The 19,944-nt window shown below is 37.3% G+C and overlaps 1 long non-coding RNA gene across 1 annotated transcript in view; it reads right to left on the reverse strand.

Moving 5' to 3' along the window:
• LOC125100317 (uncharacterized) overlaps window positions 1-19,643 on the reverse strand; it is a 57,210-nt gene extending 37,567 nt beyond the window's left edge. The window contains exons 1-2 of the long non-coding RNA XR_007127498.1: window positions 19,480-19,643; window positions 15,961-16,187 (exon numbers count right to left, since the gene is read on the reverse strand). This is a non-coding gene — a long non-coding RNA (uncharacterized LOC125100317). The remainder of the gene's footprint in view (window positions 1-15,960; window positions 16,188-19,479) is intronic.
• Window positions 19,644-19,944: the final 301 nt, after the last annotated feature.

Below are 19,944 nucleotides of genomic sequence, written 5' to 3' on the forward strand. Positions count from 1 at the left end.
CGTGGACACCAATGGTGATTTGCCAGATTCTGATTGTAGAGTGAAATGGTATAGTCCATATTCGTGTGCATTGTTAGCTTCTATACAATTTCAAACATTTGTTATAGGTACCTTTTGCTTCGTTTATGTTTAACAAAAATTATTACAGCATCCAGAAGTATCTCAAGTCATGCATTAAAAAGCTGTGCTTTATTTGCTAAGATTTTAATATGTTTATTTACCTCATTTCAGAAACCCATCGTTGGTCCTATCTTCTGGACTCATATGCCATCGTTGTCTCTTGAATAAAGCTGCCAATAGCATGTGGGAAATATTAAAACATGATTATAATTTAGCTAAAAGAATAAACATGTCAAGTGTCAACAAAATATCGTAAGTCTGTTGTGAGTCAAAATAGATTGCTTAAATTCGTTCTTTTCAGTGCCTGTTTGAGAAAATGAAGAAGATACACCTGTTCTATTAACACAGTCACTGTGCACCGAGGCTGTTCATCTTTACCATAAACAAATACAGATTTGGGGTCCTCTTGCAATTCCCAGTTCAATCTGACTGACTCTGGCACCTTTCTAATCAAATATATCCACATGCTATTAGAAGCTGCATTATAGTACATTAATAGCTTGTAAAGTAAAATTGATGCAGCATGATGGACTGTGTTCCTAAAGCAGTGACAAACTTATCAATGATAGATGCACTAATGGATATGAGGAATTGCAATAAATATAAACACAGAATAGCAGTTGCAGAGCATTAAAAATGTCGTCTTGTGAGCTTAGGTATTTATGAGGCTGAGCCAGCTGGAAACATGAGTGGCGCGTTCCTATGAACCACTGCAACACTGAGGTTCCAAGGAAAGCAGACGCCCTTTCATTAAATAGGTCAGGCTGCCGGCAAATTGTTGTCACAGCTGTGCCATTGTCAATTAGACCTCCAATGAGTCAGCCCTTTGTTTTTTCCTGCTTGCTCATCTCACCCCACATTTTCTCCGGGCTTGGGTGCTTCACTCCTGCAACCTTTCCAACATATTTCCCCTCAGTGACTCTCCTCACGTGTTCTGATTCATCTTCCAGGCATTGATCTAAAACTCAGAGAAGTGACATCAGGGAAGCATCTCAGCTACTTCAAAAGGCTCTGCTATTCCTTCTGGGCTTTTTGGCATGTCAAACCCAACAGGCCAAGCAGAGATGCTCCACATTGTTGCACATTTCCCTCTGATGTGTCTGCCCAACCTTCCTGAACCCTGCAGATTTTGTTTAATGTCAGCAAAATCCAGCAGGACGGTGGGATCCGGGATGCAGTGGGGGGGAAGTGCGCCTCACATGGTCTTTCACCACGCTCCCACAACAACCACACGATGAGGACCGGGTCACAGACACACTGTGTGCTGTGGGCAGATGCAGGTGGAACTAGAGGTATATTTGGGGGGAGCTAGTTGTTGATGATAGAGTTTTCTTTAAACATACTGGTGTGGTGGATGAAGGAAATAACATTTTTATGTTTGCTGATCTCAATCTCAGGTCTGATCATGATGTTTTAGTTACCCAAATATGCTCCCTTCATTTCTTTAACTTTTGTCTGCACCGACTGTTGTCATCCATTGGTACAGATTTGTTGTCAGCATATCTAATTAAATTACTCAAGACTTTTGGATTCGGGTGTCATAACATACTCTTGATGTTCATAGAAGATTGTCAAACTGGTTATTTTAGAAGACTACTAGATTTGCAAAACAGATAAATATTTGACAATTATAATTCTGCTTAATATGAGAATAAGTTGGTTGTTTGTTATTGATCCTGTTTATCATCACAAACCCATGATAACTAAACTCTGTATTAAATGTTAGTGGCATTCCATTGTCATTGGTTATTCAATAGAGGTAAGCCACACAAGTGACAACACTAATGAGAAAAGCAATATGCAAGACAGCAAAAAAAAAGTAATGCCATGACACTTTTAATCTAAATATTATATTCCTCATCTAAAAATCTAGACATATAAAATCATAAGTAAAGGAATCTTATCAATGTGACCCTTCCATGTATTTCTGATTGGTTGTTTAATCAATTGTGAAATATGTAAAAAATCATGTCAGCCTTTAAATCAAACTTTAATATAATGTTAATATGCCCTAAAACTTGTATGAATCATTTTGATTTTTTTAATAGTTAAGACAAAAAATCAAGGCCATTTCATACCAAATTAACAAATGGAAGGACAACGTGAAAGAAAATTGTGAGAGTTAAAGAGAAACAGTTTATTGGAATCCCTCCCATTACTATAAGTCTTCAAACTCAGTTAAACAACTCTTTATTAAACATCAGTTTCAATCCAAGGAATTTTTTAAGTTCTGGTGATGAAAAAGCCATCCACTGTGTGAATTGGATATGTATTATGTGTCAACCAAGGGGTATAAAGAGAACAAGCAAAAACCTGTACTCCTAGGATCTTATGTTACACCAAGGTAAGGGAGAAGATTTAAAAACACATTTTTTATGGGCGCCTGGGTGGCTCAGTGAGTTAAACTCTCTGCCTTTGGCTCAGGTCATGATCCCAGGGTCCTGGGATTGAGCCCCACATCGGGCTCTCTGTTCAGCAGGGAGTCTGCTTCCCCCTCTCTCTTTCTCTGCCTGCCTCTCTGCCTACTTGTGATCTCTGTCTGTCAAATAAATAAATAAAATCTTAAAAAAAAAACCTCATTGGTATCATTTAGGTAAACTTTTTTTTAAAACACATTTTTAAAGGTAAACAATAAGAAATATTAGATATTAATGAGTATAATGCAATGCAAAGAATTAAAATAGGGTAATGCCAGGTGAGTAATGAGCTGCTTTTTTTTACAGTGGTAAGGAAAAGCCTCTCTGAGGAAGTTGATATTTATGTTGAAAGCACAAATGATGATAAGAAGTCAGTCATGTGAAAATAGAGGAAAAGTATTTTAAGTAGCGGAATAGTTGATGCAAAGGTCTTGAGGTAAAGACAAGTATGTCAAAAAGAAGGCCAACTTGACAGAACTATAGATTCTTTCAATCAAAATAGTTTTACTCGAATCATGCCATTTTTCTTTAAAGACCCTATGGTCCTCTCAGTTGATGCAGAGAAAGTATTTGACGAGATACAGCATCCATTCCTGATTAAAAAGCTTCAAAGTATGGGGATAAAGGGAACATTCCTCAACTTCACAGAATCTATCTATGAAAATCCCACAACAAATATCATCCTCAACAGGGAAAAGCTGACAGCCTTCCCTTTGAGATCAGGAACACGACAAGGATGCCCACTCTCACCACTCTTGTTCAACATACTACTAGAAGTCCTAGCAACAGCAATCAGACAAAAAGAAATAAAATGTGTTCAAACTGGCAAAGAAGAAGTCAAACTCTCTCTCTCTTCACAGATGACATGATATTTTATATGGAAAACCTAAAAGACTCCACCCCCAAACTACTAGAATTCCTACAGCAATTCAGTAATGTGGCAGGATACAAAATCAATGTACAAAAATCAGTTCCTTTCTTAAACACTAGCAATGAAAATATAGACAAGGAAATTAGAGAATCAAATCCATTTATTATAGCACCAAGAACCATAAGATACCTGGGAATAAACCTAACCAAAGAGGTAAAGGACCTGTACTCAAGGAACTACAGAACACTCATGAAAGAAATTGAAGAAGACACAAAAAGATGGAAGAGCATTCCACGCTCACGGATCAGGAGAATAAACATTGTTAAAATGTGTTTACTGCATAGAACAATCTATACTTTCAATACCATCCTGATCAAAATTCCACCGGCATTTTTCAAAGAGCTGAAACAAACAATCCTGAAATTTGTATGGAACCAGAAGAGACCCCAAATTGCTAAGGAAATGTTGAAAAAGAAAAACAAAACTGGTGGCATCCTGTTGCCTGATTTCAAGCTTTACTACAAAGCTGTGATCACCAAGACAGCATGGTACTGACACAAAAACAGAAACATAGACCAGTGGAACAAATAGAGAGCCCATATCTGGACTCTCAACTCTATGGTCAAATAATCTTCAACAAAACAGGAAAAACTATACAGTGGAAAAAAGACAGTCTCTTCAATAAATGGTGCTGGGAAAATTGGACAGCTATGTATAGAAGAATGAAACTTGACCATTCTCTTACACCATACACAAAGATAAACTCAAAATGGATAAAAGACCTCAACATGAGGCAGGAATCTATCAAAATCCTAGAGGAGAGCATAGGCAGTAACCTCTTTGACATCGGCCACAGCAAATTCTTTCAAGACATGTCTCCCAAGGCAAAGGAAACAAAAGTGAAAATGAATTTTTGGGACTTCATCAAGATCAAAAGCTTCTGCACAGCAAAGAAAACAGTCAACAAACAAAGAGGCAACCCACAGAATGGGAGAAGATATTCGCAAATGACACTACAGACAAAGGGCTATCCAAGATCTATAAAGAACTCAAACTCAACACACACAAAACAAATAATAATAATGTCAAAAAATGGGTAGAAGACATGAACAGACACTTCTCCAAAAAAAGACATACAAATAGCTAACAGACACATGAAAAAATGTTCATCATCATTAGCCATCAGGGAGATTCAAATCAAAACCACATTGAGATACCACCTAACACCAGTTAGAATGGCCAAAATCAACAAGACAGTAAACAACAAGTGTTGGAGAGGATGAGGAAGAAAGGGAACCTTCTTACACTGTTGGTGGGAATGCAAGTTGTGTAGCCACTTTGGAAATAGTGTGGAGATTCCTTAAGAAATTAAAAATAGAGCTACCCTATGACCCTGCAATTGCACTACTGGCTATTTACCCCAAAGATACGTATGTAGTGAAAAGAAGGGCCATCTGTACCCCTATGTTCATAGCAGCAATGGCCATAGTCGCCAAACTGTGGAAAAAGCCAAGATGCCCTTCAACAGACAAATGGATAAAGAAGATATGGTGCATGTATACAATGGAGTTTTATGCCTCCATCAGAATGGATGAATATCCAACTTTTGTATCAGCATGGACGGGACTGGAAGAGATTATGCTGAGTGAAATAAGTCAAGCAGAGAGAGTCAATTATCATATGGTTTCACTTACTTGTGGAGCATAAGGAATAACACAGAGGACATTGGGAGATGAAGAAGAGAAGTGACTTGGGGGAAATTGGAGGGGGAGACAAACCATGAGAGACTGTGGACTCTGAGAAACAAACTGAGGGTATTGGAGGGGAGAGGGTTGGAGGGTTGGGTGAGCCTGGTAGTGGGTATTATGGAAGGCACGCATTGCATGGCACTGGGTGTGGTGCAAAAACAATGAATTTTAGAACACTGAACAAAAATTAAAGTAAATTTAAAAAAAAAAAACAATAAATATCTAAACAATTTTAAAAAATAAAAAATAATAATAATAAAGACCTTAGCTCTTTATTAAAGGTGAAAAAAAAATCCCTGCCATAGTATGTCTTAATCTCTTCATAAGTGGTGTGTGTGCATTGTCTCTGCATGTGTGTGTGTGTTTGTGTTCTTTTTTTGTCAGTGGCTATCTATCAAATTATTAGTTACTGTCTCCTTGTACTTGTCTCTGTTTTTTTTCTCTTGAATTGCCTTGGGTCTTGAGTCACTGTGGGAGCTGACTCTACTCAAAGGCCAGTTCTCAGCCATAAGGACACCTAGAAGGATAAACAGCCTTAAGGACATCTAGATAGGTTAACTTGGGAATATGGAAACCTGATTCAGAATAGACATGCCAGGATGCTCTGAGCATACTGGCTCTCTCTAAAGAAGAGAAAATCCTTAAGTCTGTCTTCTCTTGGTCAATTCCTATACCTTGAGCTAAATGAGAAAGAAAGCAGCCTTCTTTTAGCCATATACTAGAATACATTTACAGAATTGTCATCAAGGGCATGACAAGAGATATGGGCCTCATGTTCTTTGAATACAGGACAGTTCTGTTCTTTGGAAAGAATTTGTGGCTTGATGAATTTCTTGTTTGAAATTCTGATAAGTAAATCTCTGTTAACTGAGTGATAGCATTGCTGCCTTTTATATATCCCTAGATTTTAATGAAGTCATTAAATTCATTTTTAAAGGAAGATAAAGCCAGATATCAACCCTGACCTTGAGTGTCTCATTGACAATCGCTTTTCATATAATAGAAAACATAACTTCGAATGAAAATTTGGTTAATTTTTCCCTGGGGGAAAAAAAAACCAGTGAGTTAATCTCAATATGACTTAGAGGCAGTCTTCAAAAAGTGACAGTGTGGGATTTCCCAGAGTGGGGCCTAGAGGCTCCTTCTAGTGACTGTTTTCTTATTGAAATATCTCCGAGAAACTGAATGGTCAGAGGATGGTCTGTCACTTATTTTCTGATGCCAGTTCATTCTTCTTCTTAAAGATGAAATAGAATCTAAACAGATTCTCCAAGTTGCCTACACCTACCATGTAGTCAAATTCTGTTTAGTTTATTGAAGTATTCATAAAGATTAAGTATCTACTATGTCCAAAAATTATGCCAGGTCTTGAAAAAATAAAGAAGCAATCAGGGAATTCACTATGTAGATTCATTTACCCAATGAGTATATTCTGAATTCAAAATATTAGTCCATAGAGGGGTGCTTGGGTGTGGGTGGCTCAGTTAAGCAGCTGCCTTCAGCTCAGGTCATGATCCCAGAGTCCAGGGATGCCCACATCGTCTCCCTGTTCAAGAGGGAGTCTCCTTCTCCCTCTCCCTCTGCCTGCCACTCACACTGCTTGTGCTTTCTCTTTCGATTTGTCAAATAAATAAATAAAATCTTCTTTTAAAAATCCTTTAAAAAATATTAGTACATAGTAGACCTTCATTCAATACTGTTAAAAATAAAAATAAAAAACAGTCCTTGGATGGACAAATCATCCAAGCAAAAGATCAAAAGGAAATAAATGACACACTGCACCAGATGGACATCACAAATATATTCAGAACACTCCATCTCAAAGCAATAGAATACACATTCTCTAGTGCACATGGAACATTTTCCAGAATAGGTCACATCCTAGGTCACAAAAGTAGGTCTCAATCGGTACCAAAGTTTGGAATCATTCTGGGAACATTTCAGACCACAATGAAGCTAGAACTCAATCACAAGAGGAAGGTTGGAAAAAACTCAAATACATGGAAGCTAAAGAGCATCCTACTAAAGAATGAATGGGTCAACCAGGAAATTAAAAAAGAATTTTAAAAAGTCACAGAAACAAATGAAAATGAAAACACATCTGTTCAAAATCTGTGGGACACAGTAAAAGGCAGTCCTGAGAGGAAAGTATATAGTGATACAAGCCTTTCTCAAGAAACAAGAAAGGTCTCAAGTACATAACTTAACCCTACACCTAATGGAGCTGGAGAAAGAACAGAAAAGAAAGCCTAAACCCAGCTGGAGAAGAGAAATCATAAAGATCAGAGCAGAAATCAATGAAATAGAAACCAAAATAACAGTAGAACAAATCAACGAAACCAGGAGCTCGTTCTTTGAAAGAATTAATAAGATTGATAAACCCCTGGCCAGACTTATCAAAAAGAAAAGAGAAAGGACCCAAATTAATAAAATCATGAATGAAAGAGGAGAGATCACAACCAACACCAAAAGAATACAAACAATTATAAGAACATAATATGAGCAACTATACACCAGCAAATTTGACAATCTGGAAGAAATGGATGCATTCCTAGAGACATATAAACTACCAAAACTACCAAAACTGAACCAGGAAGAAATAGAAAACCATAACCAGTAAGGATATTGAAGCAGTCATCAAAAATTTCCCAAAAAACAAGAGCCCAGGAGAATTCTACCAAACATTTAAGGAAGAATTAATACCTATTCTCCTGAAACTGTTCCAAAAAATAGAAATGGAAGGAAAACTTCCAAACCCATTTTATGAGGCCAGCATTACCTTGATCCCAAAAAAGACCCCATCAAAGACCCCATCAAAAAGAAGAATTACAGACCAATATCTTAATGAACACAGATGCGAAAATTCTCACCAAAAAACTAACCAGAGGATCCAACAGTACATTAAAAGGATTATTCACCACGACCAAGTGGGATTTATTCCTGGGCTGCAAGGTTGGTTCAACATCCAAGAATCAATCAGTGTGATACAATACACTAATAAAAGAAAGAACAAGAACCATATGATATGCTCAATAGATGCTAAAAAAAAACATTTGACAAAGTACAGCATCCTTTCATGACCAAAACTCTTCAAAGTGTAGAGATAGAGGGTGCATACCTCAATACCATCAAAGCCATCTATGAAAAACTCACAGCTAATACCATTCTCAATGGGGAAAAACTCAGAGTTTTCCCCCTAAGGTCAGGAACACGGCAGGGATGTCCATTATTACCACTGCTATTCAACATAGTACTAGAAGTCCTAGCCTCAGCAATCAGACAACAAAAAGAAATTAAAGGCATCCGAATTGGCAAAGAAGAAGTCAAACTCTCACTCTTTGCAGATGATAAGATACTTAATGTGGAAAACCCCAAAGACTCCACTCTAAAACGCTAGAACTCATACGGGAATTCAATAAAGTGTTGGGATATTAAATCAATGCACAGAAATCAGTTGCATCTCTATACACCAACAGCCAAACAGAACAAAGAGAAATTAAGGAGTCAATCCCATTTACAATTGAACCAAAACCAAGATACCTAGGAATAAACCTAACCAAGGAGGCAAAGAACCTGTAGTCAGAACACTATAAAGTACTCATGAAAGAAATTGAGGAAGACACTAAGAAATGGAAAAACTTTCCATGTTCATGGATTGGAAGGACAAATATTGTGAAAATGTCTATGCTACCTTAAGCTATCTATACATCTAATTCAATCCCTATCAAAAATACCATCCATTTATTTCAAAGAAATGGAACAAATAATCCTAAAATTTATATGGAACCAGAAAAGACCTTGAATAGCTAGAGGAATGCTGAAAAAGAAAGCCAAAGTTGGTGGCATCACAATTCCAGACTTCAAGCTCTATTACAAAGCTGCAATCATCAAGACAGCATGGTACTGGCACAAAAACAGACACAAAGATCAATGGAACAGAAGAGAGAGCCCAGAAATGGACCTTCAACTTTATGGTCAACTAATTTTTGACAAAGCAGGAAAGAATATCCAATGGAAAAAAGACAGTCTCTTCAATAAATGGTGTTGGGAAAATTGGACAGCCACATGCAGAAAAATGAAACTGGACCATTTCCTTACACCACACACAAAAATAGACTCAACATGGATCAAAGACCCCAATGTGAGACAGGAATCCATCAAAATCCTTGAGAACAGAGGCAGCAACCTCTTCGACCTCAGATGCAGCAATTTCTTCCTAGAAACATCGTCAAAGGCAAGGGAAGCAAGAGCAAAAATGAACTATTGGAACTTCATCAAGATCAAAAGCTTTTACACAGCAAAGGAAACAGTCAACAAAGCCAAAAGACAACTGAGACAGAATGGGAGCAGATATTTGCAAATGACTTCTCAGGTAAAGGGCTAGTATCCAAAATCTATAAAGAACTTATCAAATTCAACCCTCAAATTCAACCATCAAATTCAACAATTAAGAAATGGGCAGAAGACATGAACAGAAACTTCTGCAAAGAAGACATCCAGACGGCCAACAGACACATGAAAAAGCGCCCAACATCACTCAGCATCAGGGAAACACAAATCAAAACCACAATGAGATACCCCCTCACACCAGTCAGAATGGCTAAAGTTAACAAGTCAGGAAATGACGGATGTTGACCAGGATGTGGAGAAAGGGGAACCCTCTTACACTGTTGGTGGGAATGCAAGCTGGTGCATTCATACAATTAACTGGAAAACAGCATGGAGGTTCCTCAAAAAGTTGAAAATAGAGCTACCCTACGACCCAGCAATCACACTACTGGGTATTCACCCTAAAGATACAAATGTAATGATCCAAAGAGGCAGGTGCACCTGAATAGTTATAGCAGCAAAGTCCACAATAGCCAAACTGTGGAAAGAACCTAGATGTTCATCAACAGATGAATGGATAAAGAAGAAGTGGTATACATATACAATGAAATACTATGCAGCCATCAAAAGAAATGAAATCTTGCCATTTGCAAAGAAGTGGATGGAATAGATGGTATTAAGCTGAATGAAATAAGTCAATCAGAGAAAGACAATTATCATATGATCTCTCTGATATGAGGAATTACAGAGGCAGGGTACAGGGTTTAGGGGGTAGGGAAGAAAAAAATGAAGCAAGATGGGATGGGGAGGGAGACAAACCATAAGAGACTCTTAATCTCACAATACAAACTGAGGGTTGCTGGGGCGAGGGGGAAGGGAGAGGGTGGTTGGGCTATGGACATTGGGGAGGGTATGTACTATGGTGAGTGCTGTGAAGTGTGTAAACCTGGCGATTCACAGACCTGTACCCCTAGGGCAAATAATACATTATATGTTAATACAAATAATTAAAAAAGAAAAAGAAGTGAGCTCTCAAACCATGAAAAGACATAGAGGAAACTTAGATGCATATTACTAAGTGAAAGAAGCCAATCTGGAAAGGTTGCATACTGTATGATTCCAACTCTACAAATACAGATATTCTACAAAAGGGAATACAATGGAGACATTAGAAAGATCACAGGTTTTCAGGGGCTCGGTGGGGGGAGGGTAAACAAATGGAGCTGGAATCTTTAGGGCAGTGAAACCACTCTATATGATACATGTCATTATACATTTGTCCAAACCCATATTATGTATAATAACTAGAGGGAACTCTGATGTAAAATAAGGACTTTGGGTAATCATGATGTGTTCATGTGGATTCATTGGTTGTAACCAATGACTACTCTGGTGGGAGCTGCCGATGATGGAGGGACGGCACACGTGTAGGGGCAAGGGACATGGGAGATGTCCATACCTTCCTCTCGATTATGCTGTAAACCTACAACTGCTCTAAAAAAAATCACATCTTGAAAATAAATGGTATTCAAAGTGTGAAAAGAAAAACAACAATTCTTGGTACCTGTTGGAGTAAATCATAAAGATTAAAGGACATAAGGAAAGCTAATACTTCCATCAGAAAGTAGGATAGCTTTATTCTAATTCATGATTATTCTGACATAACCCGTGGGCATAGCAATTTAGTTTGGGGTTGTGATATTTTCATCCCAAACCAGCTTGTGACACAGTGGTTTTTCATAGTAAATAAAGGACCCACAAAGAAAACCCCTGGAGATCGCACAGCTGCCTCACACATGTAGTGCTAGAACAAGACCCATACAATTAACTGGTGCTCAGACTTGGTTCACTATACTGTACTGAGCGTAGAGAACCTAAAAAATTAGGCTCTAAGCAGGGTCATGTCCACATGGGTGGCAAGAAAGCCGGGGCCAACGTTCTGCAGCTAGCAGCGGAAAGAGCAGTACACAGTGAGCTCAGGCCTATACTGAGATGTTTGCCCTCTTCTGCTGCTCTAGGTGCCTGAGCTGGAGCAGATCCCCTAACAAGCGCCAGAGGAGAGGTCAGGAAAGAACCTGGGGAGATAGGCTCTCGCTGTAGTTGAAAACAGGTTTTTTTTCAAAGTGCAGGAAATTCAAAATTGGAGCTTCTAGAAGAAGCTTACTAATATTGCAAAGGGGATCACACCTCAGTCATCCACATTTGCTTATTCAAAATATGCAAACCACATTAACTCCCAATTCCTATATGCAAAATGTCAAGGTGAAGTGAGAATTTTAAGAGGAGTCTCATAACACAGCTTCATTATTTCCATAAACACCGTGAACTCATTGATGGCAGCACGGATTGCCTAATAAAATATTTTTTCGGTATTAACCTTATTTTCTAAGACCACAGCTTTACATCCAGCCTGATACAACCATTCTAGCAATCATTACAATCTTGACTTCCAAATAAGGTTCCAACATAACTCCTCTAAGAGAGGAGCAAACAGCAAAGACCCAGAAGTTCCTTAGCACCACTTTGGTAATACCTCAGGCCACCTAGTTTGATTAAAAAAAGAAAAGAAAAAAAAATTTAAATAAAAAGAATCCATTCTTTACTGCCAATGAGGAGTTTTTAAAAATTACATTTAAAATTAAAAGCACTAGAGCTGGTTCTTTTATTCCGGCTCCGCATTATAAAGGATAAAACAAGAATGTCCCTTCTTGCCTTACCTTGCATGGATCCGTGTGTTTATGTCAGTCCCTCTGCATGACATCCGTACAGGGGAGACAAACACAGTGGTAAGAGAAGAATCACGGCTCCATGCCTGCCCCCTAGAATGTTCACACAACCTTCTAACATTTATTATGCACCTTCTACGTGACAGAAATTGTACTAAGTTCTGGGTTAATGATAAAAGATATAGACCCTGTTTTCAAAGAGTTCACAGTCTTTTGAAGGACGTGACAAGCTGACAGACTGGAAAACTAGAGCCCAGACAGACCTATGCACAGTCCTGAGTACACAGAAAGGGGGGAGAAGGTGGGGTCAGAAAAGTCTTCCTGACAGCTTGGAGCTGAGTGTTGAAGGTTAAGTTTGAATGAGCCAGGTGGGGGGAAAGAGGAAGGGTTTTAGGCCGAGGAACCAAAGTGTGCCAAGGCCCAGAGGCGTGAAAAACTGCCAGGAGGGTGAGAAAGGAGCCTTGTGGTCTGTGGTAGGGGTGTGGGTCTTCAGCCAAAGGTAATGGAGCTCCACTTTGGGAAAGTAACAAAATCAGATTCACACTTTCTGAAAGCTGTCTTTGGTGGCTTGGGTGGCACGCAATAAAGACATCCCAAACTGGACCAAGTTAAAGGCGATGCAAGAATTCAGAAAAGGCCTGAATTTCTTCAGGAAAAGTCTGAATTTCTTCAAACATGTGTCATCATCATCATCATCACCATCACCATCACCATCATTAATATATCGAGGGTCTACAGTCTCATAAGTACCATGTGCGCTTTATCTTATTCGATCCACACACTAATAATAGTGCCATTACTATACCCACTTTATAGCTAAGGAAAGCGGGTAAGAGACTTGCCCTCACAAGGTAGTATTTAGCAAAGTTAAGAATGAAACCAAGGAGTTTTGGTATTAGGACCCATTGCTTAACTACAACCCCACACTGCTGCAAGTGATTTATGGAATGTAAGGAGTAGTCGCATTACCAAGTTTGGGTTTCTATCACTTCTCTGGATACAAAGCACTCAGGTGGTAGGTAGGCAGGCAGGAGGCTGTGGCCATGACTCTTAATAATCAGGAAGCCTCAAAAATGATGTGTTCTCTGAGTCCATGTACTCAAGAGACAAAGAGGGGAAACATTCAAAATTATATAGTATAAGTACATGTTTTGTGGGGCGCCTGGGTGGCTCAGTTGGTTAAACGACTGTCTTCGGCTCAGGTCATGATCCTGGAGTCCCAGGATGGAGTCTGGAATCAGGCTCCCTGCTCAGTGGGGAGCTTGCTTCTCCCTCTGACCTTTCCCCTCTCATGCTCTCTCTCTCTCTCTCTCTCTCACTCTTTCTCTCTCTCAAATAAATAAATAAAAATAAAATCTTGTAAAAAAGAACATGTTTTGTGACCAATACATGAAGATTAAACACATCAAACTCTTAACTGGAAACCTAACTGATTTTATCTGAAAGAAAAAAAAAAAAGTCAAGAGTAATCCGTTGCTCTTTGTTCACAGACTGCTGAACTATTATCCTAATGCTCCAGATTTTATTCCTCATAGTTGTATGGGTTTTTAATTCCAACCTGTTCCCTTCTGACTAACCCATTCTCTATGACAAGAACGTTTTATTTGTACTTTTGTACATACGTTACATTATCAAAATATTGACTATTGAACTTAGTATTTTATTATTTTGAAAAGATAGGATGATTGTGCTCTATAATAAGCACATCTCATTTGAAGTGACAGTTTCCAGACCCATTCATCCAAGCAAGAACTTCATTATTTCTGGCAGAGATCCCAGAGAGGATCTCCATAACTCAAAAACTCAAGTATCACTTTTGTTCAGGACCAACCATTGTAATAATTCCAAAAATGTTAGAAATACACAGGTCCCCATCAATCTTAGAAACAATAATGGATATAGCAGGTAAGAATCATATTTCCAATTTCAAATGTTTAGAGAAGTATCCTTATATTCAGGGATAAGTCTTTGATCACAAACAAAATGCAGCATTTCTAGATCTTTAGTAGAATTTGAGTCTACATTTTGTGGCATAGAAATTCTTTGTTCTTTTCTGCACATAAAATTAATCTATTCCTTGTTTTTTTAAAGAGCCACACACCATATTTCATGAAAACACAGGAGCAGAGTAAATGATGCTCATCTTGGCCCTTGCTAATTGAAACAATTTTTTCCGATACTAAAGTACAAATACAGTCAATGTACTAAAAGTCCTGAACTAGAATATGAACATAGACGCTTCCTATTGCTATCACTTGACTTCTGTTAACCTTAAATTCTTGTTGGCGAAATAATATTTGTCTTTCAACTTATTTTGAAGTGGAAAGTAGAAGTTATGTGCCATGTAAGGAACTGTAAGCCCTTTGAGAGCAGGGACTCTGTACGTTCATTATTTCATGGCTAGCCCAATAATACCTTCCAGCTAAACAGTGCTTGCTAAATATTGGTTGAATGAATGAGTGAGTGGAAGAATAAATGAAATGATGAAATAAAAAGAATTTAAATGATATCCTGATAATTCAGGCAAAACTGATTTTTTTTATTTTGTTTCATTTTGTTTTGGTGTAGGAGAGGAAGGAAAACTCAAAAGCCAGGGTTATTGAACTTAATTGTCCACTATAATTGAATTCATAGAATAATTTAACTTAAATTCACAAGGTAATTTCTTTCCATTTATAGACACAATAATCTGATATGGGCACAGTGCCAACATGAACACTGGATTGCTGTGATCACTCAGAACTAACTCTGTTTTATTTGACTTTGTATTCTTTCCCAGGATAAAATTATTTCTTGCCCCTGTTTAGAATTTATATGTATGTCTGCTCATCTCCATTTCTCTAAGTAACCAATGGGTTAAACAAAATGTCTCTGTTTTGGTCAGGACAAAATAAAATTGAATTAAACTGTGTTTAATCCTTATTTCTGATTAACAATTTCTTATCAGTATTACAGGTTTAAAAACATTTGCTAAATTAGGATAAAATATACCTCTTATATGTTTATTTTCCTGACATTTAAAGAGCCAACTGTCTTTCTGACTTAAAAAAAAAAAAAGAAAGGAAAAAACGTGTAACATTTATCTTGTAGTCTAAATAAATCTGTAGTTTTTTAAAAATCTGTGATATTTTTATTCTACCTTTATGATCAACATTTTAATCTTTTAAAAGGGGGAGGAAAATAAGCCAATCACAAAGGATATGAGGAATAAGTATTATTAAAAAAAAACACAAAGTAGAACATATATAGGAACATAGTTCAGGGAATTAACTCATATCTATTTAGATCTTATAAATTAAAGTATCTTTTCCTGACATGATTCTAGGAACTTCATGAAATATTTGCCCTTATTATTAGCTCTTATAACTTTCACGGTTGTGTGGTTTTTAATTATTTCACAGCATGGCATGAACTTAATTCTCTAGAGGCAAATACTCATGAGCCCATCTTGATTACTTTTTACCCAGCATTTATTTAGAAGAAATAAGTAAAAACAGTGTATTAGGGTTTCTTATAAATAAATATCTCGGGTATTGTCATAAACTCCAAAGATACAAGCTTTCAAAAACATAAAGCAAAAACACATTATATTCCCACTTTGGCTCAAGTATTTTTGATTACTTTCTGCAATTTGACTCATCAACTTCATATTCATTATTTTACTAGTACCCTTGAAATTCAGTCAATAACGTCATTGTCTTTGAACTACAGAAAATTCTCAGAATCCAATGCAACAAAGTTTAACTTACCTTAAAGAGATTTGTTTTCACGAACTCTCTTTCCTATGACCTTTGTTCTCCATCCAAAGACAATGCAGAGACTCCCCTGTCTGCTCTTCCTTTCCTCTTCCCTGACATTCAGTGGCTTGATGGTTCCCTCTCTGTGATGAGCGCTGCAGAAGACTCTCAGAGTTTGTCTTCACTCCTGATGCCACACACCTTTTCTTGGCACTTCATCTGGTCCCAAGGGAAAATTCCTGCAGAAATTTCCTTCTCCATAATCTCTTGACAGATGGCTCTGCTGGCAAGAGCCTTAACTCTTAGGAGCCCTTTAATAGGCTTTTATTCTCCCGCATCGCCACCTCACGGGTTTTATTATTTAATGGCACATTGGTTGATTCCTCAATGTCCCAATGGGCTGGAGCATCATTGTCCCTTGTAGGACTTTCAGCTAATCTGTTTTTCTGTTTTTGATTTCAATAAATTTGCAAAGCTAGTTTTCTTTTAATATTTCATTATTTTTCTGCCTCTATACCTTGAGGCAATTGGAAAAAAGACTCAATTATTTATGTTAAAGCACAAACTGAATAAATATTGAACTCTTCAAATACAAATAAAGTAATTAGGTATGGGCATTGATAAAGTTGTAAACCAGAAAAAAAAAAATCTCCCAAATATCAGTTTTCTTGACATTATATGCATTCCTCTGATAAATGCCTTCTTTGTGTGCTTCTCCCGCCTCTGCCTCTCTTTCTCCCTCTGTCTCCTCTCTCACTCTTTCCTTCCTTCCTTCCCTTTTTCTCTCCGTCTCTCTTTTTCTTTCTCTCTCCAGTTGCCATCTAGATGATGTTACTTAAGACAGCAGACAGAATACTCATTTCTCAATTCTATCATCCTTATCCTTCAAAATGATGAAAATTAGGATGATTCAAAATGGGATAGCACACTAAAATGCCCACAAATTTAGGCAAGGGATTTGAGCCAGGGATCACGGGATCTTCATCCTTGAGATGAAGTAAGAAGTGGTGGGAAACAGGGCCGATTGGAGCAGTGTGCCCATTTGCAAAGGACCAGGGCTGCTCCCCTCCAGCTCATCACTGTCGGGCAGGAACTCAAACTGCATTGTGACAAATATCTGTTTTTCAAAAGAATCCCCATATCTGTATTTTTATACAAAAAAAAATCTCATACTTTTTAAATGTTACAGGATACTTTCTGGGAGCTAAGCCCCATACTGTGGCCCAGCCTCAGCCTGAGTATTGCCATATAATGACTTCTGATCTAAAATAGACTGAAATGAAATTAATGTCAATGCAAAGCACTGCCATTTATTAATTATGAGCCCTTTTCTCATATGCAAAAATGATGATAATAAAGTAGACTAGTTAATTCAAGTAAAAACAACCTTACTAATCTTTATTAAAGACTTTAGGCAGGGCATTAGCCAAAGAACCCATAAATGGTGTGGGCAAAGAGTAGCTCAAACCTGGATGAGAAGGACCAGGTTTACAAAACCCAATAATAATAAGTAATTTAATGAATAAAGAGTGAGAAATTTTGTTTGATTTGGTTTTATCTGGATTTCTTTCTCATTACTTAGGTACTCAGTACCTAGAGATTCAACAGTTGCATAGAACACTGTGCTCATTACATCCAGTGTCCTCCTTAATGCCAATCACCCAATTACCCCATCTCCCCACCCATCTCCCCTCCCAAAACCCTCAATTTGTTTCTTAGGGTTAAGAAACTCTCTCTCTGTTTTCATCTTATTTTATTTTGCCTTCCCTTCCCCTATGTTTCTCTGTTTTGTTTCTTAAGTTCCACCTATGAGTGAAACTACATGGTATTTGTCTTTCTCTAAATGATTTATTTCTCTTAGCCTAATACCCTCTAGTTCCATCCACATCATTTCAAATGGCAAGATTTCATTCTTTTTGATGGTTGAGTAGTATTCCATTGTATATATACATATACATGTATATATATACACATACACATATACATGTGTATATATATGTATATATATCACATCTTCTTTACCCATTCATCTGGTTTTTTCCAGTTATATAATTCATGTCAATGAATGCTCAAGCAGAAAAAAGAATTTCTGCATTACATATATACTTACCTTTCTTTATAAAAATTATATATCAGATATTTTGTTTGATATATATTAATAATATGTTATATTATTAGGCTGTTTTTTCACACAATACTAAATATAGTATCAACTTTTCCTTATTTCAATCAATAATCTGCCACAATTTGATATTTAAAGGGCTACATAGTATCCCATTGTTTGGATATAACATAACTTACCTAGCTAAACCCCTATACCAGGTACATTTTCCAATTTTTTCTTTACAATAAAGTATCTTTACTTAACAACTATTCCCTTATCTTCATGTACATCTATTATAACTTTTCATGTCAAAATATATGTATATATCCTTCACAAAAGGTTGTGTCAGTTTATAATCCTACAACTATGATAAGTGAATTCATTTCCCTGCCTTCTCATCAAAGTTGGGTAGAATCTACTTTAGGTGGAAAATAGATCATGTAATATTTTAACTTTACAAAACAAGCTTTCTTCTACGTAAACCAGCTGAATGACTATTTTCCTTAATGATTTTTCTCTTGATTGACTGGAATGATAAGTTTATCTAGCAGTCTTCAGCATCAGCAAACTAACACCAGGCCATGGGAACCATCCAGACAGATGTCTGCGGGCTGACAGCTAAAGTACCAGGACATCAGCCAGCAGCAAAGGTGCTCCCCCACTTTGGGTCCCTGATACTTGGTGCTAATCAGATGGTTCATGCATTGGTACTTGGGATGGTTAATTTTATGTGTCAATTTGGCTGGGTCACAGGGTGCCCAGATTTTTGATTAAACATTATTTCTGGATGTGTTTGCAAGGGCATTGCCCAAAGACACTAGCATTTGAATCAACAGTCTGAGCAAAGCAGCTTGTGTTCTTCCCCAGTGTGGGTGGGTATCAGCCAATCTACTGAAAGCCAGAATATAACAAAAAGGCAGAGGAAGGGAGAATTCATTCTTTGTGCCTGCCTGTTGAGCTGGAACACCAGTCTTCTCCTGTCCTTGGACTAGACCTTCATGCTTGGACTGGAACTATACTATTGGCTTGCAGCTTGCAGGTGGCAGACTGTGAGACTTCTCAGTCTCCAGAGTCATGTAGCCAGTTTCTCCTAATAAGTAAGTCTCTCTGTCTCTGTCCCTGTAGATAGATAGATGATAGATAGATAGATGATAGATATCCTATCAGATACCTGACCAATCAGTATTGATTAAGATAGGAAAGTGGGGAAGCTTATTGGCTGATAAGTAAACTCTTTTCAAAAAATAGACTTTTAAAATCAAGATTAAATTGTGACATACATGTATCTGTAAAGAGAAATGTGATGCTAAGACTTGTGCCAATTGCAGCCTTATACAGAGTATAAGAAACATAGAATCAGAATAAAACATTCTAGATATTGTGGGTAGAAACATCCTTATACCAGATGTGATTTTAGAAGGACTTACTTCGCTCAGTAGTTGCCGTGCGCTGGGTCCTTTATGACTGTTCTTAGGAGCTAATCTATTTCTTCTTTGAGAAAGTTCAATCATCATTGTATGAGAAATTATTCCTCTTGATGGACCCAGAATCATTGAGTGGCACTGGACAAGTGACCTTCTATACTTCAGTTTCCAATCTCTAACAGGGGAATAATTATAGTACTCACCTCATACTTGTTATCATAAAAGGTTAAATATAAAATGCTTAGATGATTGTCTGGCATGGATAGGACCTATATATTTTTTTCCTTACGTCATTATCACCATGCTTTGTAATATGATCCTATAGTTTCACAAACATGAGTATATTATAATAATTTATATCTTTGATGTATCCCAAAAGATGAATTCCTTTGGATCAAAGTCTGTTTTCCTGAATTTTTATTTTACCAAAGTTAGCACTTGTCTAGAACATATTAGATCCCAAATAAA

The sequence above is a fragment of the Lutra lutra genome, chromosome 5 (genome assembly GCF_902655055.1).
Source record: "Lutra lutra chromosome 5, mLutLut1.2, whole genome shotgun sequence".
In the NCBI taxonomy this organism is placed as follows: Eukaryota; Metazoa; Chordata; class Mammalia; order Carnivora; family Mustelidae; genus Lutra; species Lutra lutra.